The sequence below is a fragment of the Zootoca vivipara genome, chromosome 14 (genome assembly GCF_963506605.1).
Source record: "Zootoca vivipara chromosome 14, rZooViv1.1, whole genome shotgun sequence".
Classification (NCBI taxonomy): domain Eukaryota; kingdom Metazoa; phylum Chordata; class Lepidosauria; order Squamata; family Lacertidae; genus Zootoca; species Zootoca vivipara.
In genome coordinates this window covers 33,468,797-33,495,726 of record NC_083289.1, presented here as the reverse complement: position 1 = coordinate 33,495,726, position 26,930 = coordinate 33,468,797, and positions in this window count along the sequence as shown.

Here is a 26,930-nt window from a genome sequence, read left to right as displayed (position 1 = left end):
TGGGAGAAAAGCAATGACAAACCTAGACAGCATCTTAAAAAGCAGAGACATCACTTTGCCAACAAAGGTCCGTATAGTTAAAGCTATGGTTTTCCCAGTAGTGATGTATGGAAATGAGAGCTGGACCATAAAGAAGGCTGATCGCCGAAGAATTGATGCTTTTGAATTATGGTGCTGGAGGAGACTCTTGAGAGTCCCATGGACTGCAAGAAGATCAAACCTATCCATTCTGAAGGAAATCAGCCTTGAGTGCTCACTGGAAGGACAGATCCTGAAGCTGAGGCTCCAATACTTTGGCCACCTCATGAGGAGAGAAGACTCCCTGGAAAAGACCCTGATGCTGGGAATGATTGAGAGCACAAGGAGAAGGGGGTGACAGAGGATGAGATGGTTGGACAGTGATCTCGAAGCTACGAACATGAGTCTGACCAAACTGCGGGACAGTGGAAGACAGGAGTGCCTGGCGTGTTCTGGTCCATGGGGTCACGAAGAGTCGGACATGACAAAACGACTAAACAACAACAAGGTTTGGGATTGTTATTACTACTGTTATTGTTATTTTCTTCTGTTACTGTTCTTTTCTTCTTCTTTATTACATCAATGTCTCTGGGATGCAGGACTTTCACTGCTCACTTCACAGTGAGGCAATGCATCAGTGCAAAATATAATTTGTTCCAAAAGAGGGTATCCATCCATTTGAAGTTTGGGATTGCTGTGCTGAGTTTGACTCTATTATAACTGACCTGGCAAAGGATTGGCCACATCTCTCTCTCTCTCTCTCTCTCTCTCTCTCTCTCTCTCTCTCTCTCTCTCTCTCTCTCTCTCTCTCTCTCTCCCTCTCTCTCTCTCTCCCCCTCCCTCCCTCCCTCCCTCTCTCTCTCTCTCTCTCTCTCTCTCTCTGTGTGTGTGTGTGTGTGTGTGTGTGAGAGAGAGAGAGAGAGAGAGAATTGGCTTATTATAAAAAATTGCTATATACCTTGTTTGCTAGGACACTTGTGCTTAGTATATCTAGTAAATGGGGAGAGTTCTGCAAAACCACAGCAACAATGTAATTCGTATTCTGTTTTGCTTCTAAACATACACCCACCAGACATAATTGAGTTTGTTATTTAATTATTTACATTGCTGTAGTCTCCTCTCCCCACCTTCACCTCAGGAGGAAGAGGCACATCAATGCCTCCTGTTTCTGTATAGCCCAAGGCTGGAGGGGGGGGGATTAATCTACACTGACTTATTTAATGTTATTAGATATATTGTTCTAAAACAGCGTTTCTCAACCGCTGTTCCGGCGGGTCACTAGTGTGCCGCGAGACGCTGGCTGGTGTGCTGTGACGTGCGGCGACGAGAAGGGCGATTTGCATTGTCACGTGCCTGGCGGCCGCCAATACATGACGCTCACCCGCCGGAAAGCAATATTACTCCTCCTCTTTCCCAAAGCTCAATGCAAACGAGCCTGGTGGCCGCCAATACACAACGCCGACCCGCCGGAAAGCAATATTACTCCTCCTCTTTCCCAAAGCTCAATGCAAACGAGCCTGGCGGCCGCCAATAAACAACACTGACCCGCCGGAAAGCAATATTTGGCAAGTGTTTCTTACAGTCATAATTATAATATAGGGCGGCACAGAGTTAAATTTTTTAACTTTTTTAATGGTGGTGTGCCTCGTGATTTTTTTCACGGAACAAGTGTGCCGTGGCCCAAAAAAGGTTGAGAAACACTGTTCTAAAACATCACAGGGCATACAGGTATGGTAAATTAAAAACGTTCCTTACCTTGTTTTGTCCGTAACAATACAGTTTCCCTATTCCTGGTTCCTGGTTGCTCTGCAGTGCCCTCTGGTGTCATATTTTAATAACATATTACAGTATTAACATTAGAAGCAAAACATAACCCTTGTGTCCTTAACCGTTCCTTAACATTATACACCATGAGTATAGATCCGCCCAAGGAGTAGCTTTCCCTGCATTTGAGAAGCTGAATCAGGAGCAATGGGGGCTGCCTTTACGTGCTTCACATAGGCACTGGAAAAAAGCCACCCCTCTCTCCTTCATTTTTTTAAAAAGTAGGGTGGGTGTTTCCAAAAGCCCTTTTGCAAAAGGCTTTAAAACAGAATATACACACACATCTCAGGGAGCATGGAGGCTGTTTTAAAGTATTTGCAAGTCTCCCCACACTCCAAGATTGGGAATTCAAAAGGGATAGGGGGAGAGTTACAGAGCTGCACAGTTGAAAGGTCTCAGCCACCTTTCAAATTTTGTTTGCAACCCAAAAGGGTTTCCCACACCTGATACAGACCATACTGTGAGGAAGATGGACCAGTGGTCTGACTCAATATGTGTGTACACACATTTTGCATTTTGACATTTATATATTTGTGTGCATGTGTGTGTTTTAATTTGAAGTATCATTTGCAGAGATCACATCCTCATAGTATTGCCTATTCTAAAATACCAATGTGATAACGGCTGTGATTCCTAACCTGTGTTCCATTGATTCCAGTTGGAGGGAGTTAGGTACATGGTTAACTCGCTCCCTCTGAAATCAGTGGGATTGAAGAACCCTCAGTTGTGGCTAGATTGTACCCTATGTTAATTGCCTAGTTAATCTGTTAATCTCATTAAAGCAGTACAATAAGTCAACCAAAACACCTTTAATAACACAGCAGCCCTGTTCCTCCACCCGCAGTTCAATCTCTCTCTCTTCCCCCGCCCTCCCTGCATCACCGGGAAATAAAAAATCTGATATGATTTAAGTGTTTCATAGTTAGATGTACAATCCTTTCTTCTCAAAGATGATTTGCAATTGGGAAAGTGGATGGAAATACATTGCCTGGCATCCTTATATTAACAGAGCAGGCTTCAAAGAAAGTATTATTAATGATGTAATTAATATAGATAGATACAATATACATCAAACAGGTCATTACTGTAAAGGTGTGGATGTTGCAATTTGTATTAAAGATTCATTTTTGAGCTCACAGTCAAAGTGATGGGAGCTGTTCAGTTTGAAACTACATTTGAGAGCAAATGGTTGAAATTTCCCCACCTCGCCCTGTGTGCTAGCTTCCCTCTAGTTTTCTTCATACTCCCTTCTATTTTTCCAAATGTTTGACTATTTCAGTGGTTCACTGGTTGATGTATAGGAGCATGTACCTGGGTTGATATCCCTTTGCAAATATATTTTTGCTATATTTGATATTAATGACCTGTGACCTTCGGGTTTTGCTGACCTCAGTCTGCCCTAAAACCTGATGTTTTTCATTGAGCCTCTCAGAAAGGGCTTCTCAGAAAGGACATGAAGCGTGCAAGATCCCATTGTGTAATCAAAGTTTTCTTTAAATTGGGAGACACGGTTTGCTAAAGTGAGATTATCCTATGGCTTTGAGGAACCCTATTATCCTGCCTAGGAGAGGTGAAATTGCTAGTTGACATAAAATGGGACATTTCCAGGGAAACCACTGAATTTAGAAGTCACTATTGATAGGGGAGGAAAGAGTCTCCTTGTGTCAACTTTTGAACTGTGCTTTAAAAGAAAGTGTTATGTTTCTTGTATAAAAGCATATTAAATCAGTCAAGAGTGTTTGCAAATCACTGTTCTCTACGATAGTGGTTTCAAGCTCCTGTGTGAATTTTAATATGTGAGTGTATTCAGGCATGGGGAATATTGTTTTCCTGATTATAAAGCTTGCTCTTCCGTCCTTTCCCCCTAACATTTCTTTCACACTGCAGTACCTGTTACATTAGGGAAGTATGACTTTTTGACCAGTATACTGTACTGGTAAAGGTAAAGGGACCCCTGACCATTAGGTCCAGTCATGGCCGACTCTGGGGTTGCGCGCTCATCTCGCATTATTGGCCGAGGGAGCCGGCATATAGCTTCCAGGTCATGTGGCCAGCATGACAAAGCCGCTTCTGGCAAACCAGAGCAGCACATGGAAACGCCGTTTACCTTCCCGCTGTAGCGGTTCCTATTTATCTACTTGCATTTTGACGTGCTTTCGAACTGCTAGGTTGGCAGGAGCTGGGACCAAGCAACGGGAGCTCACCCCGTCACAGGGATTCGAACCGCCGACCTTCTGATCGGCAAGCCCTAGGCTCAGTGGTTTAACCACAGCGCCACCTGGGTCCCTTCATACTGTACTGGTATGTCATGCTAAATTTCATTTGGACCAGTGGGCATGGTATGATACATAAACAAATATCATTGGACAACACTGCTACCCTTCTGTGTATGTATGCTATTGTCCCCCCATGATTCAACCACGAAAATGGTAGGGAAGAACTGTATGCTATGATACCACCCCAAACTGCTATCACTTTACTCCCACAATTTCCTGAGTTAATGGGGTTGCAAATGCTTCCCTCCCCCCCCCCTTGTAACCAGTTAACACAGAAACGAGTGCTGAACTTCCACTATATTCCACTAGATTTCAGGAAGTGGCTTTTACGTTAGGTGAAGGCCCAAATATAATGTGGAAGTTTATCAGGGAAATGGAACAAACTGCTGTGTGAATGCAGCCCGTATTGTGAGTGTTGATGAACCACAATAAACATCTGGTACTTTTTCACACAGCACTGAGATAAACAATGGAATCTGATTCCCCAAGATGTCACCAATTTGGACATCTCTGAAAGAGTTTTAGACAAACTATTGAAAAGCAAGCAGACTTTTTGCCTTTGGTGTCTGCTGCAGTATGCTGGGAATCACAAGTGGGGAGAATTGCTGTTGTGCTCAGGTCTTGCTTTGGGGCTTCCTAGAAGAGGTATCTGGTTGTTTACTGTGAGATAAGGGTGCTAGACTAGATGAGTCTTGTGGCTTGATCCATCAGAACTCTTCTTGCAGTCTTAGGGGAAGGGTTGTTTGTGTTACTCAGCAATCTAATGCTATTAACAAAACGGTCCAATATCAAGCTGAACTCCTTACCTCACATCCACACAAAAGACTGCATGCTTATCTACATGAGAAGCAGACGGATGGGAAACCGGTGACTATGAGTTGCACAAACCTTAGTGCCCTACACCAAGTGTACAGAAAATTATATTTCCCAGCCTCATGTGGAAATGTCCTGCTCTCAGTTGGCTTGAAGAGAGAAAGAGGTGGTGGTGTGTTTTGTAACATTTGTTTCCTACCCTCTCTCCAGGAGCTAAGTGTGAGATACATGCCCCTCCCTCCCTATAGGTATCTTCACCACACCCCTGTGAGATAGGTTAAGTTGAGAGGTAATGTTGGCTTAAGGACACACAGTGAGGTGGCTGATCTGTTTCAGGCAGCAAAAGGTCTTGGTCTGCCCCTGGCAGGCATGATTTTAGACATGTGTTATAATATTTTATTCAGTTTGTAGCAAATTGTATTTCAGTTTGTAGCAAATTGTATTTCAGTTTGTAGCAATTTGTAGCAAATTGTATTTCAGTTTGTAGCAAAATGGCTGTCCAACGAGGCCTTACAAATAGCGGAGGAGAGGAGGCAAGCAAAATGCAAGGGAGATAGGGAAAGATACAGGAAACTGAATGCAGATTTCCAAAAAACAGCAAGGAGAGACAAGAGGGTCTTCTTAAATGAGCAATGCAAAGAAATAGAGGAAAACAATAGAATGGGGAAAACCAGAGATCTGTTCAAGAAAAGTGGAGATATGAAAGGAACATTTCGTACAAAGATTACCATAATCAAGGACAAAAGTGGTAAGGACCTAACAGAAGCAGAAGACATCAAGAAGAGGTGGCAAGAATACACAGAGGAATTATACCAGAAAGATATGGAGGTCTCGTACACCCCAGGTAGTGTGGTTGCTGACCTTGAGCCAGACATCTTGGAGAGTGAAGTCAAATGGGCCTTAGAAAGCACTGCTAATAACAAGGCCAGTGGAAGTGATGATATTCCAGCTGAACTATTTAAAATTTTAAAAGATGATGCTGTTAAGGTGCTACACCCAATATGCCAGCAAGTTTGGAAAACTCAGCAATGGCCAGAGGATTGGAGAAGATCAGTCTACATCCCAATTCCAAAGAAGGGCAGTGCCAAAGAATGCTCCAACTACCGCCCAATTGCGCTCATTTCACACGCTAGCAAAGTTATGCTTAAAATTCTACAAGGCGGGCTTAGGCAGTATGTGGACCGAGAACTCCCAGAAGTGCAAGCTGGATTTCAAAAGGGCAGAGGAACCAGAGACCAAATAGTAAATATGCGCTGGATTATGGAGAAAGCTAGAGAGTTCCAGAAAAACGTCTACTTCTGCTTCATCGACTATGCAAAAGCCTTTGACTGTGTCGACCACAGCAAACTATGGCAAGTTCTTAAAGAAATGGGAGTGCCTGATCACCTCATCTGTCTCCTGAGAAATCTCTATGTGGGACAAGAAGCTACAGTTAGAACTGGATATGGAACAACTGATTGGTTCAAAATTGGGAAAGGAGTACGACAAGGTTGTATATTGTCTCCCTGCTTATTTGACTTATATGCAGAATTCATCATGTGAAAGGCTGGACTAGATGAATCCCAAACCGGAATTAAGATTGCCGGAAGAAATATCAACAACCTCAGATATGCAGATGACACAACCTTGATGGCAAAAAGCGAGGAGGAATTAAAGAACCTTTTAATGAGGGTGAAAGAGGAGAGCGCAAAATATGGTCTGAAGCTCAACATCAAAAAAACCAAGATCATGGCCACTGGTCCCATCACCTCCTGGCAAATAGAAGGGTAAGAAATGGAGGCAGTGAGAGATTTTACTTTCTTGGGCTCCTTGATCACTGCAGATGGTGACAGCAGTCACGAAATTAAAAGACGCCTGCTTCTTGGGAGAAAAGCAATGACAAACCTAGACAGCATCTTAAAAAGCAGAGACATCACCTTGCCAACAAAGGTCCGTATAGTTAAAGCTATGGTTTTTCCAGTAGTGATGTATGGAAGTGAGAGCTGGACCATAAAGAAGGCTGATCACCGAAGAATTGATGCTTTTGAATTATGGTGCTGGAGGAGACTCTTGAGAGTCCCATGGACTGCAAGAAGATCAAACCTATCCATTCTTAAGGAAATCAGCCCTGAATGCTCCCTGGAAGGACAGATCGTGAAGCTGAGGCTCCAATACTTTGGCCACCTCATGAGAAGAGAAGAATCCTTGGAAAAGACCCTGATGTTGGGAAAGATTGAGGGCACTAGGAGAAGGGGACGACAGAGGACAAGATGGTTGGACAGTGTTCTTGAAGCTACGAACATGAGTTTGACCAAACTGCGGGAGGCAGTGCAAGACAGGAGTGCCTGGCGTGCTATGGTCCATGGGGTCACGAAGAGTCGGACACGACTAAACGACTAAACAACAACAAAGTTTGTAGCAGGGAAATATTGTCTCTTTTTCAAAATATGGACACTTCAAAGCATGGTTTCTTCCACACCTACGGTGCATTTTTTCCCATCAAGTCATGCAATATTTGGAGAGTGGCAACACAAGAACGGACCCTTTCAGTGACGTGTCCCCCATTTGTAGAATACTCTCCCCTGGGGGGCATGCCTATTGTGATCTCTGTCTTACACCAGGCAAAGACTTTTCTCTATACCAGGGCTTTGGGGGAACTCTTAATATGAAGGGTGGCACTGTGGCCTCTTTCAGTGTGGTGTCAATCCTACCTTTTACGTGTATATCTGTGTTTTTAAGGTGTGTTTTTTAAACTTGTTTGCTTTAAACTGCATTTGAAAAATGACTAACAAATATAAAATAACAACAGCAACCATCAATTTTAGTGTGTGTGTGTGTGTGTGTGTGTGTGTGTGTGTGTGTTTAAGACAGTTTAGTAAAATTCATCTTTATTCCTGCCTATGGGGAAGTTATTGCAAAGGTTTTAATGACTGTACAATGGCTTTAGTGAAGGGTTGGATCTGCAGAACTGTGTATTTATTGATCCAACAGGAGTGCTAAGATACTCTTATTTGCAGCTCACTGCTACACTGCCTTGATGACAGAGGTTGAGTGCAAAAACCACAAATTGGTTTGATAAGTTGATAACATCTTTGGAAACAAATCCCCAGTAGGCCAAAGGGGGTAACCTTCTTTCTAGCATAGTGCATATACTACAGAGTTATGAGGAGGGTGAGTGATACTGTCCAGAAGCTTTGATTTCTGATGTGAATAACACTGTTCTGCTATGGAAGGGTCATAGGGGAAGGGTCATAGCTCAGTGGCATCTTATTTCCATGCAAAAAGGTCTTGGATTCAATCAGCGGTATCTCCAGATTGGGCTAGGGAAATCCCCTTTCTTAAATCCTGGAGAGCTGCTGCCAGTGTGGACAATATTGAGCTACAGAGACTAATGGTATCTGAACCTTCCATGTGTCTGATTTCTTCAGATTAATTTTCTTATCTTCCTGCTGCTCTTGCCTTTGCTCTCACCTGGCAACTCTGCTCATTCTGGCTTTGGATCTTCTGCTCTGATCCTTTGGCTGGTGTGACCTACATTGTCCCTTGGGGATTCTGCTCATTCCTCACTTTTGGACACAAAGGTGAGACCTTGGACTATTTTGATATCCTCTGTCCCTCTTACCTACCTGGTCTGCCCTAGACACTGCTTCTTGACATTGCCCATGCCTCAGTACTACACAGTGCTGCACAGTGGTTAAAGCACCTCATACAAAGCAGGTGGATAGAAGCCCTCATTTTTGTTGCTGTTGTTTAGTCTTGTCCGACTCTTCGTAACCCCATGGACCAGAGCATGCCAGGCACTCCTGTCTTCCACTGCCTCCCACAGTTTTGTCAGACTCATGTTGGTAGCTTAGAGAACACTGCCCAACCATCTCATCCTCTGTCATCCCCTTCTCCTTGTGCCCTCAATCTTTCCCAACATTAGGGTCTTTTCCAGATGGGCAGTTTCATGTTGGTCTGCTTTGCCACCCGGGGACCAAATTCTTATCTCATAGGAAAATATAGCAATAGAGTGTTATGAAAAATGCTCATTGATATATGTGTTTTGTGCATGGAGTTTCTTAATTTTTTCCCTCATCAGTAGGAATGTGAGATGGTGTTGTTTTCCATTCTGCCCTGTATTCATCACATGCAGCACTGTTTCCATTCCACTGAAGTTCACCTTCCACCCAAAACTACATTGCTCGTCTTGCATTCTGCTGTGGTGAAATTACACAAATCACATTATTCCATCCCATTCATTTCAGTGCAAAGGAAACACAATGCAAATGTGCACACATAATCAGTTACTTATTGTTTTTAGAATGAAAACAACAGTGAATAATGATTGTATTCACGGGACTGATTTCTGTTTTCGACATGTGATAAGTGAACATTGGCAATTTCTGTGCCTGCTTCAATCTTTGTTAGAATTCTCTGACATTGCTACTCAGGAGAGAACATTCAGCTGTCCCTTGAGGAAATGGAGGAAACTACCTTTTACCAGGTCATACTCCTAGGAAACCAAATGGGCATTCAACAATATTTTGCAAGTGGGTTGATTTTGACACACATGACACATTGCAAAAGTTTTTGGAGAAAATAAAGTTTTGTGTGGGCCCTAAGCCAGTGATTCTAGAAGAAGCTTGAGGAAGCTTGAAGTTGTTCTTAAAGTTTCTTGCAGTCAATGTGTGTGTTGTTTGGGGGAGGGGGGCTTCTCTCAGATATTGGGTCTGAAATCTCTCACTGATCCGAGGGTATTTTAGTCTCTGGTGACTTAATTGCCTAGGATGAAATTTGCTGATGGAAGAATCTTCCTACCAGCTTTGAAAAGTGTCCTTTCTATTCTTTGAGCTATCGCTTTATAAATTATGGGGGAGCCAGATGGATTCAGCGAGAGCCCCATGAAATCAAATAATAGCTTGGCCAGGAGTTTCAAGCATAAAGAGAAAAAATGATAAATTATTCATTTTGCTGATAGCAAAAGTAAACCTGATAGTCTCCTGGATAGTAGTTATATAACACTAGCCAAGGATTCCCCCACATAATGCATTGAAGGAGTTGCACAATTGGTTTTCTGATGCTATCAGCAACAAATATTGAGGATGATTGACAAAGCTGAAGTGAATCACCAAGGTATTTGGCTGCTGGAGGGAAGGGTAGAGAGCAGGTTTATGGTGCATTATTACCCTACCACCTTCAACAAAGCTGGTGTCGTATGCTCGGTGAAGGCTGTTCCATTGGGGGAGTGTGAGACACTGCCCCACCAACCTCAGTCTGCCCTGAGCCATCCCCCACCTGGCTACCTTCTTACTGAACAATGAGTCAAGGAAGTGACACTGCCCATCAACTTCCTTCTCCTTAGTATCAGTGTTCCCCTTGTAGAACGGAGCAAGGAGGAGGATGGGAACAAAACTAGGATGAGTTCTCTCTAGCTGTCATTGGCTCTGGCGCTACCTACTGTTTGGGCTTCCTGCCTTCTGCATTAATGGTCCCAATGAGGACCAGCCACCTCTGCCTACACTTTATCTTTTCATGCTGGTCTTTTAAGGGCTGATATTCCCCATCCCTGAAACTACAGTTCTGACAGTTGTTTTCTAAATTTCTCAACCTTCTCAAACTTTTAGAGAATTTCAGCACTCCTGTGGTGCATATTTAGCTAAATGGCCTCCCCATTTTTGGATGCAACTATGGATCTAATTTTAATATTATTTAACACTGTTGAAGGAAGCAATGTGGTTGGCCCGTGCTCCTTCCTGTCCTCCGTTCATTGCCCATTGCTTCCTTCACCCATCAAGGAAAAACTTAACAACAGAGTATCATTTAACATTCAGTGAGCCAAAATTTCTCTCCCTCTCCCTCTCTCTCAAACACACACACACACACACACACACACACACACACACACACACTTATTTCTCTTGAAATCTTTGAGAATTTCAGTCCTCCTGCCATAGAAATATTCACCAACACAATAACATGATCAGACCATGGTACTAAACTTGACTCCCTCACTGCTCACCACTAAGTGTGCATGCAGACGAAAGCTCATACCAACAACAAACTTAGTTGGTCTCTAAGGTGCTACTGGAAGGAATCCCCCCCCCAATATAACTACTTAACAAGTTTAAAAGCACAGGCCCCCAAACCACTCCTCAGGGGACATTGTACATTCCTCCATCATGAAAACTCACAATTTATTCTGCTTCTGGTTTCTTGACCAGTTAGTGATTCAAAAGAGGACTTCTCCTCTAATTCCATTACTGCTAATCTTACTCTGGTTCCTCCTCCTCCAACTCCCATTTATATCCTACTCCCCCCCCCAGGATTTCAAAGTGGTATAGTGGTACACATGCTTCTCCCACCTCATTTTATCTCCACAACAACCCTATGTGGAAGGGTAGACTCACAAGCTCAAGATAACCCAGCAAGCTTCATGGCTGAGTGGGGATTGGAACCCTGGTCTTCCAGGTTCAAGTCCGACATTCTACCCCTACACCACACAGTCTTTGGGTAAGGTAATTTATCAAAAGCTTTTTGAAAGTCTAAGTACACCATCTTAACTGCATCACTTATTTATGGTTGTTTGCACTCTTAAATAACTCTGAAAGGTTAGTGAGTTGGAACTTATGCTTGCAGCAGCCATGCTGGTTTTGCTTCAGCAAGACTTGTTCTTCTACTTGCTTGGTAATTCTATCTTCAACAATGTTTTCTACCAGTTTCACGAGGATAGACATTAAGCCAAGTGGACTACAATTTCCAGGACCGCACATCCCGTCCTGAACGCTTGCTGTTTGTTTGTTTTAGGAAATGTGTTACATTAACCTCTTTCAAGTCCTCAGGTATAGAAGAAGAATTATCTCTTCATCATGGATTGTGTGAGAAGGTATAGCAAACAGAAGCAAATACCTCACACATAAGATGGGCTGAAGGAAGCATAGCTGGAGGCAAGAGCTGTTGGCAGATTTTCAGCTAAAACGAAATTCAGAGTGGATTTAGGGATTCCATCATAAGGGAAATGCCTGATGAACTTCAAAAGAAGCCCAAACAGGTTTTGCTAAGACAACTTTGCATTGTGAGCTCCTGGTTAGAGAATGTTTGAGAAGCACAGAGACCCAGTCTTCCTCCTGACCTGTTTGACTATCAGAATCTGTAGCAGATGGAAGGTGATTGAAAAGCTGCACTGGGGGAAAAGGGGGATGAAGAATGAGTTGCTGTAGCTGACATTTCATTTCTGGAGCAGTAGCTAAGGAGATTAATATACCTGCCTAGGGCTCATGTATTACCGTGTGTGTTATCCGTGGCTATCTGGGAATGAAACTTCATGAACAGCACACCATTCCTCCTTTGCATAATTGAACAGGACCTACAGCACCCTAACTTGAACTTCTTAAAGGGTGGGACAGTTCTCAGCAAAGTGCTAATGGGCGTTATATTTACACAGGACTATTTTGCATCCTGGGATTATTCCCCATCTATTTATCATTCTATCCCATTAAACACTTCAGTTTAGTTCAGGTAAGAGGGATTTAAAAGAAATGGGAATATATCTGATCATGTGACAAGTCCTATGTGAACAGTGCACATAATAAGAACCCTATATTACATATATTTATATATGTTTATGATGCTTAACTATTATTAACATTTGGTTTTAAATTGTTTTTATACATATAACAATGTGCAGATACACAATAAAATGACCCAACCTAACCTAACCCAACCCAGACACTTTTGTTTAAGCAATATATACAAAATTACAGCCAAATAACCTAAGTTCTTATTCCAGACTATTTTCATAGAAGATGATAAACTGTTTACATTAACAAAAAAAGTTTTATAATGTGAGGGGAATCCTCTATTTTTGTTTATAGCCATATACATAATAAAAGTCTGTCATTAAATTCCAAATAAGCATTTGGGCTTCATGTCTCATGCGAATTTCATTTTATTATTTAGTTTATTTGCAATTGTAATAGAAAAAAAGAAAGAAAGAAAGCCAAATGATGATGATGAATATGATGAAGATGATGATGATGATGATAACATCTTTGATTTATTGATTGCCTTCTTGACCATGTCAACCACCGATTTTGCTGTTCCACAGAGAGACCAGGGCTTCAACAGGATTACCAGCTTTCTCTACTGGAAAACCCTCCACAGCATTCAGTAACACACTAAGTCTTTGAGGGCAGGTCATATGAATAGGCCCACCAACCTTACAGGAGTGGAGATTGTCATTGTCAGTCCAAACTTAACCAGATTTTGATCCCAGGGCCCTATTTACCAAGGGGGGCAAGGGGTGTGGGGCACCCGGGCGTCGAATTCCAGGGGGTGTCAGGCACCTGCTGCTGAAGCCACCTAAACTCTTAACTGTTATGAAATAATCTGAGGCGTCTTGTGTGAAGGCGCCACGGGGCCGGGGAGGGGGGCATGCCGACAGCGGTAGCTGGGCTGTGGATACACGGCTGAACCCAGGGGACCCTGGCCCTCCTGCTTGCTTGCGAGGAGGTCCTTCCCAGAAGAACTCATACATAGCTGGCCCCTTCTTCCGTGCTGAGGCCCCACGCCGTGGGAGGGTCATGAGCAAGCAGGGACCACCATGGGCAGGAGTGGGTCATGGAGCACATCTGGAGGAGCTGCAACTTGGTGAGCCCAAGGCGTGGCGGTGCAACCAGTCTGGAGCAGTGCTCACCAGTGCCGCATGCCGCTCCAGCTGGCATCACGTGGGTGGCGCTGTCAGCCTCGCGCCTGGCAGGCCACTCGCTGCAACCAGCGGGGGGGGGGGGGAGAGGCATCTCCAGAACAAAGAAACAGCAGCAACGTGCCTGCCTCCTGCTCTGCTGTCTTCAAGACCCTGCTTCCCTCTGCTGGCCCCACCAAGCAGGCTGCAGGTGGGGGCTCCCTGCCTCCTCCCCCCAATGGGCCCAATCTTAGCAGTTCCCCTTCCCAGGAGGCAGCGACACCAACTCATGCTGGTGGTAATAAAGGGCTCCTTTGTGTCTTGGGCAGGGCCGGGGGTGGCATTTGGTTGCTCCTTCGGGGGGCTTGACCAACCGAGAGACTAGTTTACCCAAAACACAGTCCCCTCTTCTGTCTTGCAGAATGAGAGTCCCTTAGAAAGCAAAAGGAGGAGGGAGAAAAGTTCTCTCAAGCTTTGTCTGTGAGGCTTCAGGAGGAATATTTGGGGGCTAAACTAAATTTGGGGGCGCTGGGTGGATTTTTGCACTCCAGTGGCGCATTGAACTCTCCCCATCCTCAGCCAATCCCTCATATCATTTTGTAAGCAAACTGTTCAAAGCAAACATTTATTGTGCTTAGAAAAAGGAAGATGCAGCAAGTTTGCACAAATTATGAACAAAGCTTTCTTTCATTTGGTGTCAGGAATAGTACATGTTTTCTCCACAACATGGGTAACATCAATTATCTGTGTGCTGCACTGATCAGTGGTCTGGAACAAATATCCATTTATATGAAATGGCGCCTCACAGAGCCACTTTAATTATACTCTGGGATGTTTCAATTTAAAATAATAATTCTAACTTTCTAAAAGAAAGTTTGCAAAGCTTCAAATTCATGTTTGGACTTCTTCATTCACCAGAAACAAGAAACAGGAGAAGGGACATGAATCAAGAGAGACAGACTTGGTGCTGCTCTGGAAATATATCAGTAGAGTAAGTTTCATCTGAAACGTGCTTTTTTGGATAGAAGATAGAGAGGTGTACTTAAGTGAGAAGCTAACAGGGATGTGGGTGGCGCTGTGGTCTAAACCACTGAGCCTCTTGGGCTTGCCAGTCAGAAGGCTGGCGGTTCAAATCTCCACGACGGGGTGAGCTCCTGTTACTCTGTCCCAGTTCCTGCCAACCTAGCAGTTCAAAAGCATGCCAGTGCGAGTAGATAAATAGGTACCACTGTGGCGGGAAGGTAAATGGCATTTCCATGCACACTGGTTTCCATCACCGTGATTCTGTTGCTCCAGAAGGGGTTTAGTCATTCTGGCCACATGACCCAGAAAACTGTCTGTGGACAAACTCTGGCTCCCTCGGCCTGAAAGTGAGATGAGCACCACAACCCCAGAGTCGCCTTTGACTGGTCCAGGGGTCATTTACCTTTTTACCTTTAGAAGCTAACCTACTGTACAAAGGTAACATCGCCACATGTTGGTCCACCCGCTTGCTTCTGGCCCTGCCATACCTGCCAACTTTCATGGGCGGGGGGGGGGGGGAGAATGGACTTTCAATTTTTTTATCACGATAGGACGGCAGCCAAAATGGCCACCATAATTTCATATGGTTTTGGGGGGCATTTTCTCATTGGGGGGAAAAAAAGAGAGGTTTTTTTCAGGGCTTGCATGGGAGTGAAGCTCCAGAAGATGGGTCCTGGTTTGGGGCTGCTTTGTATTGGCGGATATGCCTTTCCCACCACTGGCATATGGCTCTTGGAAGGTTGCCCAGAAGAGAATGTGGCCCTTGGAATGAAAAAGCTTCCCCCACCTCTAAATTTTAGGGGGAAAGGGTGCATGAAGAAGTTGGCATAAGTGTTGTTAAAATGCATGTCATTTGGAAAGCTTGCTTTCAAAAAATTGGTGTATCATAAAAAAACACACATTAACAATGCTTATATTAGTTGTTGTTGTAGTAGTAGTAGTAGTAGTAGTAGTAGTAGTAGTAGTAGTAGTATTTTGTCTTTTCAGATTTCCACAGTATGGTAGTTTAGTATCTCCCTCCCAGTTGTTCCTTGGCCCTGCCCTGCCCCACCTTCCATGGACTCTTTAACCTCTTTTGCAGCAGTGTTTGCAGTTCTGTCGTTCAGTTATTTATCTGCTTGTACAATAGTTGAATGTCTTCAATCAGAGGCAGATCACCCATCAGTTGGGGATGCTCTTCCTCTGGATTGTTTGCTTTGAGCAGGGATTGCACTACATGACCTACAACAGCCTGTCCAAATCTGTGGTAGGGTAAGATGCATGTCTGCATGTGCACATGTTACCAGAACGTTCCTATTAATATGATACGAATATTAAACTATTAGCGTACTACAAGTATTAGCATGTGATGAGCAAGGTATGATATACATGTGTGTGCATGTCTCTCTGACATGTTCCTATTAATATCTCGCCCCCGTCCCACCCCAATATTGATACATGAGGCCCTTCTCTGTGTGCCTCCTCCACAAGAGGTCCGGAGTGTGGCAACACAGGAACAGGCCTTTTCTGCAGTGCCTTCCCATTTTTAGAATGCTCTCCCAAGGGAGGCTGAACTGGCACCTTCATTACATATCTTTAGGTGCCAGGCAAAAACTCTTCTCCCAGGCTTTTGGATAATTAAACAACCAAGGACCTGTTAAGCTTTGGATGTTGGTGGGCTATTATTTTTGATTCTTACTATATTATGCATTTTTTTGTGTTTTTATATTATAAACCACCCTTTGATCCTCGGATGAATAGCGGTAGATGGATTAAATAAATAAATAAATGGCTAGTTTGTAATCCATTTACAAAAAAGAACGTATCAATAAAATTACCAGTAAAAATATATATATACTGAAAAATAATTAAAACCAACAATAAGCAGCCGGGAGAGAGAATAATACATGTCAACATTCTACATGTCTGGATAGACTTTCCTAAACAAACAAACAAAAATTGTTAGCAGGCACTGAAATAATAACAACAACAACAACAACAACAACTTATTTTTACCTCACTCATCTGGTTGGGTTTCTCTAGCCACTCTGGGCAGCTTCCAAAAAAATATTAAAAATACAATAAAACTTCTCTAACAGGAAAAGAGTACAATGAAGGTGTCTGGCTGATGTCAGTTGGGAGGGAGTTCCAGACGAGGGATGCTGCCATATTAAAAGATTGATTTCTCACAAATACAGACCAAGTATTATGTAGCACCTTCAACAGTGCCAGTTCTGCAGATTGAAGCGGTTAAATGGGTATAGAGAGGGAAAGGCAACCACACAAGTAAACTGGTATAAGTATTAATGTGCTATGAATATACTGTGAGCAAGGCAGGAGATGTGTGTGTTCCTGTTTTCATCTGAAAAATCCTTGAGTGCATAAGGCTTTGAACAGAATTCAGAGTGGTTTGAGACACACACACACACACACCGGACTTCTCTGGTTAAATGGGGTTAGCAGGTATTTGGTTTTTGTTTGGGAACATTGCTACCAGTCTCCTTCTCACCGCTCAACAAGTCACAGCAACTGTTTACCAAGAGCAACACTGCTGCTTGTTTTGTGCAGAAATCATCTTTACAAATGCCTCCCAACAATCTAGAAAATGGCGTCATCGTCATCTTTGGCACCATCAGCATTCATTTCCAGACTAAGAGTTCATCTCAGTCAATTCAATTTATTTTGCATTTAAAGGTAAAACCACCTAATTCACACATTCCAAAAGAAAACATGAACCAAAAAAAACAGCAGCAGCCACCCTTTGAAAATATTACATCCCCCCCAGTTTAGGTTTCCACTGCAATGCCTGAGTCCGCACAGATCCTCCATGGGAGTTGAAAGCTTACATTTAAGATGATGGCTTTGAACTGAGGCATATAACAACCAAAGGGAGGATGGAAGACTATTTCTGTCAAAGCCCCGATCCCTCTAAACTCATCTATGAGCCTCATGTTCAAATGAGAGAGAGATATTTCTTCATTTCCCTCTAGCCCTCTGTCAGGCCTGGTTAGCATCATCAGATACTTTGTAGAAAGGAAATGCAAAAGAAGGCTCCTTGTAGGTGTCTCGTTCCCTGGCTCTGACATCCCTTGGGTTTGAGAAGGTCTTGCTTGTGGGCTTCCCATAGAGGCATCCAGTTGGCAGAGCAGGATGCTGGACCGGATATGCCATTGGCCTGATCCAGCAGCCAGCCTCTTTTGATGTTCTTTCCCCTGCCTTCTTTGTATTGTGAAATAAAAATGGACTGAGAAGTTTGGTTCAGATGCAAAGAGCAGCTACAGAGTCCATCCCTAGAGTTTGCAACTTGAGGCACCTTGTCTTTTAGGGGATTTTCTTCACCATTACTGATCTCCTCTTTGATGAATCCCCTAATATGATTCCAAGGAACTCCAGGATAGTTAAAAACTAGCCATGTAAGATAACTCTGCTCTCTTCAATTCATCTCTTATTTTTATATTCGGGAAGGGGGGATAATTGAAGCAGACATGAGCAGTTTTCAGACTTTCTGTGAAGATGATTAGGTGCTTTGTTGCAACTGAAATCAACATGAATTGAACATCTAATTCTGCATAAGCTTTTATATAAAAAATGTGCAATACATATCATAAGACCAGAGAGTACATGAACTTCTTATGAACTTCTGTATTTCCTTTTAGTGCCTATTCATAATTTTAGGAGTGACGAGTCAGCATTCTGCTCAGTGTATTCCCTTTTATGATGTGTGTGTGAGAGAGTGTGTGTATCACAGGCAGTTTACAACAGACTAAAATAAAACAACATTCAGTATAAATCCAATACAAACATGAAATGGCACACATAAATTAACACACACACACACACACACACACACACACACATAAAGGGGCTCCCATCTCTAAATTATATTTTGCAATGCCTTTAGTCTTTTTGCTTGACACTGTAATGTGACAGTTAAACAGACATCCTAATGCCTTTTAGAGATAAGCAATTTAACTAAGTATATGGTTGCATATTCCAGTAGTTGCAAACTTTCTAAAGTCTGGTGTGTCTCCACTGGCTGGTGAGGTTAGCAGACTGTATTTAAGCTGTGGGATCAGTTGCCCAGGACTGGAGCATAAACTCACAGAGACACATCTGACTGTCGGAAGGACTAGAATACAGTGTTACCTTGGTTTACAAATTTAATCTGTTCCAGAAGTCTGTTCTTAAACCAAAGTGTTCTTAAACCAAGGCGTGCTTTCCCATAGCACAGGGGGATTCGATTTACAAATGGAGCACACTCAACAGGAAGCGAAACATGTTCTTATTCCAAGGCAAAGTTCACAAACCAAAACACCTACTTATGGGTTTGCAGCATTATTAATCCAAGTTGTTCATAAACCAAGCTGTTCTTAAATCAAGGTACCACTGTACTGGTGGTGCTGGGAGCTGGCTGCTGTAGATCCCTTCCAGCCTATCACAGTTGGAGCCTTCTTTACAGTTGCAGGCAGTAACTCATCCCATGGAGATTTTTCAGATTCTTCCATGAGCTTGGTGGAACTCTGGCTGACAGAAGGTCTCAAGGCACATTAGATGTGTGAGTTCAGCAACAGGGTGAGTGGGCCAGGGCACCCCATTCTGCCCAACAAAACCCAAAATCCTTAATAAGACTCTCAAGTAAGCTTTGCAGTCAATGAATAATTGGAGCAGTCCTCAGGATCTGGTTAAGAAGCAAAGAGTGGGAATAATGGACAGTTCTTCAAATGGAGAGAAGTGGAGTACTCCAAGGATCAGTATTGGGGCCTGTGCTTTTTAACTTGTTCATAAATGAACTAGAGTTAGGAGTGAGTATTGAGGTGCCGAAGTGGGTTGTGTGTGCAAAAAAATATTAGCAGGAATTGTCATGAAGACAGAATAAAGCACTGTCCAAAAGCAGCCTGTGTGTCAGCTCAGCGACAGAGCCAAGCAGGGAAGCAACAGTGTTCTTGGAATCCCTTCACACCCTACTCCCTCCTTTCCTTTCTCTTCACTCTAGTTTTAACTTATCGAGTAGAAACTCTTTGGCTTATTAGAAGTAATTACTTCTGGAGATACGAGAGAGATTAATATTCATGGGCCAGATTGATAGTGTTCGGAAGAAAGATGTGACTCTTCACTGTTGTATTCACTGTGTTAAGTTTAGAGTGGGAATTGATGAAAAATGTGAGGTAATGTGCTGTATGAACCTAAGTGATGAACTGTGGCTTATTTACCATCTGGCTGTTCGGCAGGACCTTTTTTCATGTCACGGAAATTGCACTCTCAGTGCCAAAGTGATACGCAAAACTGTTTCTCAGAGTCTTGTCTAAATACATTACTGAGGAATTGATAGTCTTTCATTTTAGACATGAAAAAATAAAACCCTGAAAGGAAGAAGAAGAAAAAACTCAGGGCAATTGTTTCACGATTACCTGAAAATATACACTGCCAGGGAAATGTGTAAGTGGAAATAAGTCCCGTTGGTTAGCCAGGGTCCACATCTGAAATGTTTGAACAAATCAAGACAAAGATTTTTCAGGATTAGCATTTTTGAATGTGTTCTGTTATCTGAGGCTCAAGAAATAAGCTTTTAACCTGATGTGAAGATGCAGCCACTGAGATTCCAGAGAACAAAAAAATGACATGGCTTTGAATCAGATGGGATGTACCCACTTTGGATGGATCTGTTCAAACGAAGATGGCATCCTCAAAATTTTCAGGGGAGGAAATTTTGTTGGTAAGGGTGTGATCCCTTCTTTGTTTAGGCTTCTTTAGCTGTGGTGTGTCGATGTATAGTATGAAACAGAAGAGAAAATGTAAGAGAATCGTACCCAAAGTTAACCCTACTCAGAGTAGGCCCATTGACATTAATGGACTGTCATAGGTCCAGTAATTTCAATGAGTGTAAAATAGCTGGGGGGAAATGCTAAAGTTGCCTCCTAGGCCCACTGACCTAGGCTGAACTCAGTAACACTCATTTATTATTTTATTTGTTATTTTATTGTTTTGTTCATTTTTACTTTTATTTTTTTTTAAAAAAAACTTTATATAAAATTTATATTCCACTTGAGTGTAAAGTAACAAACAAGCCAACCTTCAAATAAGTTTACAAAAAGAACAAAACAATGAAAATATAAGTGAAAAGCAACTATTTGAAGCATTCAAAAATCATGAAAAATCATGAGAAGGTACCAAATAATAATAAATCAAAAACACATGTCGACATTCTATATATCCAGATAGGCTCGCCTAAACAAAAATGTTTTAGCAGGCACTGAAAAGAGTACAGTGAAGGGGTCAATGTTGAAGTTAGATTTATTAACATATGCAGATAATAAGGGACTCTAGTCAGAGAAATAAAACAACCCTCTCAACCTTTAAACATTTGACATAACAGCACAGAAGTAGCCAACATGGTGTTTTCCATATGTTGTTGGACTACAACTCCCATCATCCCTAATGGGGGCTGGGGCTGATGCGAGTTTGAGATTTGAGATGGAAGGAATCACAAAGGGCATTCATATACTTCAGAACCGACTTGATGTCATTTCCTCTACTCTGAGAACCCTGGGAATTGCAGTTCTGCAGGAAGGGGCCACTAAAAGAGACTATTTCAGCACTCCCAGCTAACTGCATTTCCCAGAAGTCTTTGACAGCAGTCCTGACAATTGAACTTTAAAAAATCCATTTGTGGTGTAGATAGGTATGGGAAAATCTGCCCGTTTCAGGTTCTTGTTTTTTTCCCCACTCTTTAAGTTCAGTTCTCTAAATTTCCACATAAGTTTGAGTTTGTGTTGTTTTTCTTTTATAAAAAAATCCTTGGGAAAATTCAGCAGCAGTTTAGTGCAGAGTTCACCTAATATACACCCCTGTATGTTGTTTTGCCTAATATGCCCATGTTTGCCCTTGTATAACGTACACATTAGGTAGAGAAATGCACTGCAAAATTTAGAGAAGTGCAAATTTCAAAGGCTGGTTGCGCTTCAATTTGCATATTGTTTTAGAAAAGCTAAATTAGTTAAGTTCACCTTTAAATGCAAACTAATTCAAAAAATTTCCCCTGTCCCTAAGGGTAAATATATCCACACTTTCGAATTATTTTCATTCTCACACTGCACAAGGTTGAAAGATGGTTTTCATGGTTTCTTTTCCTTTTTGCTCTCCTTTTTCTTAAAAAAAGAATAGGATAAAATGCAAATAGTTTAGACATATTATATAAAAGAAACCCCACAGTAATATGAAATATCCCGAACTGTTATTTCACCTTTCTCCTTCTTCTTTTTTAAAATAAAAACATTCCAAACAAAACATTAACAGTGAAGCCTCTTGAAATGGAAAAGTGCTGCTTCTTCCAGCTCCATGATGAGTTTGACATAAACAAATTAGAGTAGTTAATTTGGTAAGAAGTTTTATCTAGATTGGTCTTGCCTTCCAATTCCCTCTTCTGAATTCCCTGAGACAACAAAACAATAATTTGCTGTATAAACAAAAGCAGTAGGGACCAAACCTCTCTGGATGCCCCCATCTGGCAAAGGAAAACTGGTTGTTAGCATATCAAAAGGAAGCCTGAATCTCCTACACTGATGTGCAGGTTTAAATAATCCCTTTCATTTCCAGTGTTCAGGCATGAGTGCCATTGCTTATGTAGCCAAAATGACACCACAGACACACACAAGGAGGTGGTATCAGCAGGCTTTGGTGTGCAGCCATACAAAGGAAAAGCAAACATAGGAAGCTTTCTTTTAGTGACTCATTGGTGCATCTAGTTGTAATGTCTGTACTGACTAGCAGTGGCTCTCCAAGGTTTCAAGCAGGGAGTCCGTCCCAGCCCTACGTCAGACCCTCCAAGTGTCTCTATTTTCCAGGGACAGTCCCAGATTTTCAGAAGCCATACCAGTTTCTGATTTGATCCCAGAATGTCCCTCTTTTCCTTGGGTCTTCCCAATTTTCATCAGAGAAAATTGGAGGGTATGCTACCAAGAGATGCCGGGGACTGAACCTGGGGAAGTAGTTTGTTGGTGCCAAAACAGTTCCTACTGGTGCCACTTACAGCGGCAGCAAAAAAAAAAAAAGGAATCATGGGGAAAGAACCTGTGGCTTCTTCCATTGCTAATGATGGTTTGGTTGTGGTTTACAGCATTTATTGGGAGAGAGATGGGTAGCAAGTGCCACCCTGCTCATTCTCCTTGAACTCTTAGCAGCCTTTGATACTGTTGACCATGGTATCCTTCTTGAACATTTCAGAGAGTTGGGAGTTGGGGGCAACGTGATTCAGTGCTTCCAGTCCTACCTCCAGGGCAATTTCTAGAACATAGCCATGGAAGGGTACTCTTCAGCCCCATGAGGGTTGTCCTGTAGTGTCCCACATGGTTTCATCTTGTCCCGCATGCTATTTAACATCCAAATTAAGCCACTGGGAGCTCTCACTATGCGATTTTGAGTGAGGTTATCAATATGCAGACAACACCCAGCTCTATCTCTCTGTTCCATCTGAATCAGGAGAGGCAGTTGAGGTGTTCAACCAGTGCTTGGAGGCAGTGATGGGTTGGACATGGGCCAATAAACTGAAGCTAAATATTGAAAAGACAGATGTGTTATGTCTTCTGAGTCCTCATGTCCTGGAAGTGGGGAGATGCTAATTGATCAGTATGCTTCAATAGTGCTATGGGAATGTGGATGGGATTGCCTTGAAGACAACTTTAATTGGAAACTTTAAAATGCAGGGGCCAGATTATTGGTTGAGGTTCCCTTCAGATCTCATGCATCCCGTTATTAAACAGCTGCACTGGTTGTCTGTTTGTTTCCAGACCCAATACCTTAATGGGTGCTAAGACAGGGAGCCAGTGAGGCTGCCACCCCAACCTGCAAATGGGCAGGACCTCCATCCTCTCTATCAAGCTGCTTCCCACTAAGGGTGCCCTCCATGCTCTCCTCATCTTCTTCTTTCTCCCGTGATGACTCATCTGACAACAACTGCCACCAGTTGGTCAGGATGGTGGACCATTATAGATTCTGATTCTTTGTATGAACTTGAGTGTGGAGATGATGGAAAGTGAAACCACTATGGTTTTCCTGCCATACATTTGGAATATCAAAGCATGGTTTCACATGTAGATTATGTTTAGTTCAAGCCATGGCTTGATGTCATATCTGAACTCAACCTTACTTTGAGTCATCCCTGTGTCTGTTTTCATTACAAGTTCCAGGTCTTAACTTCTTTCTGAACACTTGAGAGGAATCAGAAACAGAACAAAGCAAAACAACAACAACAACAACAAAAAAAAACCAGAACGATAAACCTAGGATTTTAAGCAGAACTTGATAGAACATTTTGGACAAATACTCCCGTGCCAAGCAGAAGGTGTGGTATTGCATGAGCAAAATAATAAAAAAGATTTATTGGCTTCGAGAATTCTCCTTGTCATGTGGTGCACACAAATTAAACATTTATACCTGCTCACTAGGGTAATAAAATTGTACTCAATTATGTCGCAGACACTACCAAATGATTGTTGAGAACTCTGTAATAACATTGGTGCTCATAAAATATACAGTATAAACAATGTGACAGGAGGAAAAAGTATCATGGAAAATAGCCTCTGGCCCATAAGAATTTTGCTTTCGTTTTGAAAATATATATAATTTGAAATAGCCATGTGCATGTGGAACAGCATCTGAAATAACCCTTCAGCCATGTGTAATGGGATGGAGCACCAGGAGATTGCTGGCCTACTATTGTTTCTGGGAAGGGGGTCTGGGCAGTTCCAAGTTCAAATCTCACCACAGCCAGGAACTTGCTAAGTAGCTTTAGGCAGGGCATGGGTACCTTTTGCCTTCACTCTGTCTGTTCAGAAAGAAAGAAAGAAAGAACGAAAGGAAGAACAAAACAGTTTAACCTTTTTTTTAGTGTTGTATTCAGAGCCATACACAGGAGTCTGTTCATAATTTGCTGCCCAATTAGTGGGCAAAGAAATTGGGAGAATGGTGGACCATTTAATCATTTCCTCCCAGGGGCAGGAGAAATTCTCCAACATTTTCTCAGGGTAGGATGGGGTCCATTCCAGGACGTGGGAGAAGCCACGGGTTCTTTCCCCATGATTCCTTTCTTTTGCTGCCACCGTAAGTGGCGCCAGTAGGAACTGTTTTGGGACCCTGGCCACCATTTTGCATTTTCAGCACTACCCTTCCCTTAATGTCATTCCAGGTCATTATGTGCTTGGGGGTAAGGAGGTGATGTCAGCCGCCACAGAGTGAGGGTTTTCATTCATTCATTCGTTCGTTCATTTATTTGCATGCTGCTTTTCCACAAAAGGAATCTTGCTCAAAGCTGTTTACAACAGGAATACATCTCAGAACCAACCATCACAAGAACAATTTCATGATAACATAATAAAACAGCAACATAATCGCATATATAACAATGTACCAAACCCACAAAAGTTTGGTACCATAAATATAATAAGATTACATTAAAAACATTCTGCCCCCTGCAATGGAGGAACACCTGTTTGTGGAAGAGAGAGAAAGGGGTGCATGCAACTCCACATAATATTTGCAAGCCCAAATTTATTTTGTTTTGTAGCAGAAACCCAATACTTTTAGAAAATTATTTCCTATTTTTAGAAAAAAGTAACATTATCTGTAAATTCCAAAGGTTTCTTTTTAGACAACTTTTTGAATTAAGCTGGTTTGAAGTAGGTTGGCACACTACACCATATTTATGGGTTTAATTTATACCCAAGTTCTTACAATCCCTGATTTATATGCACAATTTTGGATTTATATATCAAGCTCCTGATTTCTAGCTTGTGTGCAGGATTTATAAACTTCATGCTGAATTATAAACTTATCTCATTTATAGAAAAAATACAGTTGATTTGTAAATCAATATCTTTTTCATCCAAATGCACACCAGTTCAGATAGATAATTCTTATAAATTATTTCTGTGACTTCGACCTGACTAATAATGCTCATCTGTATTGGATTTTTTAATTTTATTTTTTATTTTAATGACAGGGCATTTTTAAAATATTAAATCAATACTTGAATTGGGGGTGTTCTACTGGGAGAAGATATATTACACTAAATAGATTAAAGGTGACACAAAGAATTTATAAAATGCAAATATTTGTCACTGCATCTTCCCACAATATAACAGGGAAGGCTTTTATTTATTAGATTTTATTATCTTGCCTTTCCAACAGAACCTTTAATCTCCTGGGATCGAAACAGCATTTTGCTAACCATACTAACAGCAATTTTTCTTCCTGAAGTTCCCATTCGAAGAAGTCCCTGTTGAGGGTGGGTAGGGGCATAAGGAAAAAGAAATGTGGGTGTTTAAAAAAAAAACAGAATTTTCCCCATCCTGCAACTAGGTAAAAAACATAGAACACTTAAATGCTTGGCCATTTTGGTCACTGTGATCTCACACGTGTGTCATGAATTCCCCTTTTGGCAGTGCCACAAAACACACATTTTGGGATGCTGTGCCTCCAAAAGCACTTTTTTTTGGGGGGGGGGGTTGTAGTGTGAAATTACATAAGATCATGGCAACCAAACTGACTGCCATTCTTTCACAATACAAAACAGGAAGATGATGTCCCAATTTTTGCCGTCCAGGTGTTGGAGGGTATGAGATTCCAGGTAATCTTAGATCTGGAAAAGACTTCATATAAAGGTTGGATGCTGTTCTGATTTTCCTTTTGACATTCTTCCTTCCTCCCACACGCACACCTAGTAGCTGGCCAGAATCTCCTGCATGACACCAAAAGCCACTCTCTTTTCTTTCCTAGACATTTTGCAAAAGTAGACCCAACAACCCTGGAATTTCTATGCCCTGGCCTGATGCTTACATGTCTGCAGAACTCAACAGATTCAAGATCCCATCTCTGCTGCTTTTCACATCTTTTGCTGAGTTTCACTTCATTTATTTGTCCATTATTATTGTAGGGTTTGTTTCCATCTCGCTGTATCAGATCTGCTCTCGAGGAAACATGTATGCAATATTTCATCAAGATACACCATTTGCCCAAGTCTGCTCAGCCCTCTATTTTCTTTCCATAAAACAAGCATGTGGACCAATTCCACCCTAATGTGTAGACAATTTAAAGCATGCTTGTATGAATTTTAAACTGCTACTTTGACCCGGTGTGTCTTTGATGTATAATCTAGTGTAGAGAAATCAAATCTAGGGTAGCAGAAAAGAGCTCTCCTCATTCTCGCTTTGAGATTACTTGTTAGTTTTGTGTTTCATCCACCCATAATAACCTGCTCTCCTTGTGCCTTTAACATCCCCCCAAAATTCTTTATTTCTGCAGACTCACTAGACTCCTTTGTATTGTATTCTTTTTCATTCATTTTATTTGATAGTTTCTTGGTG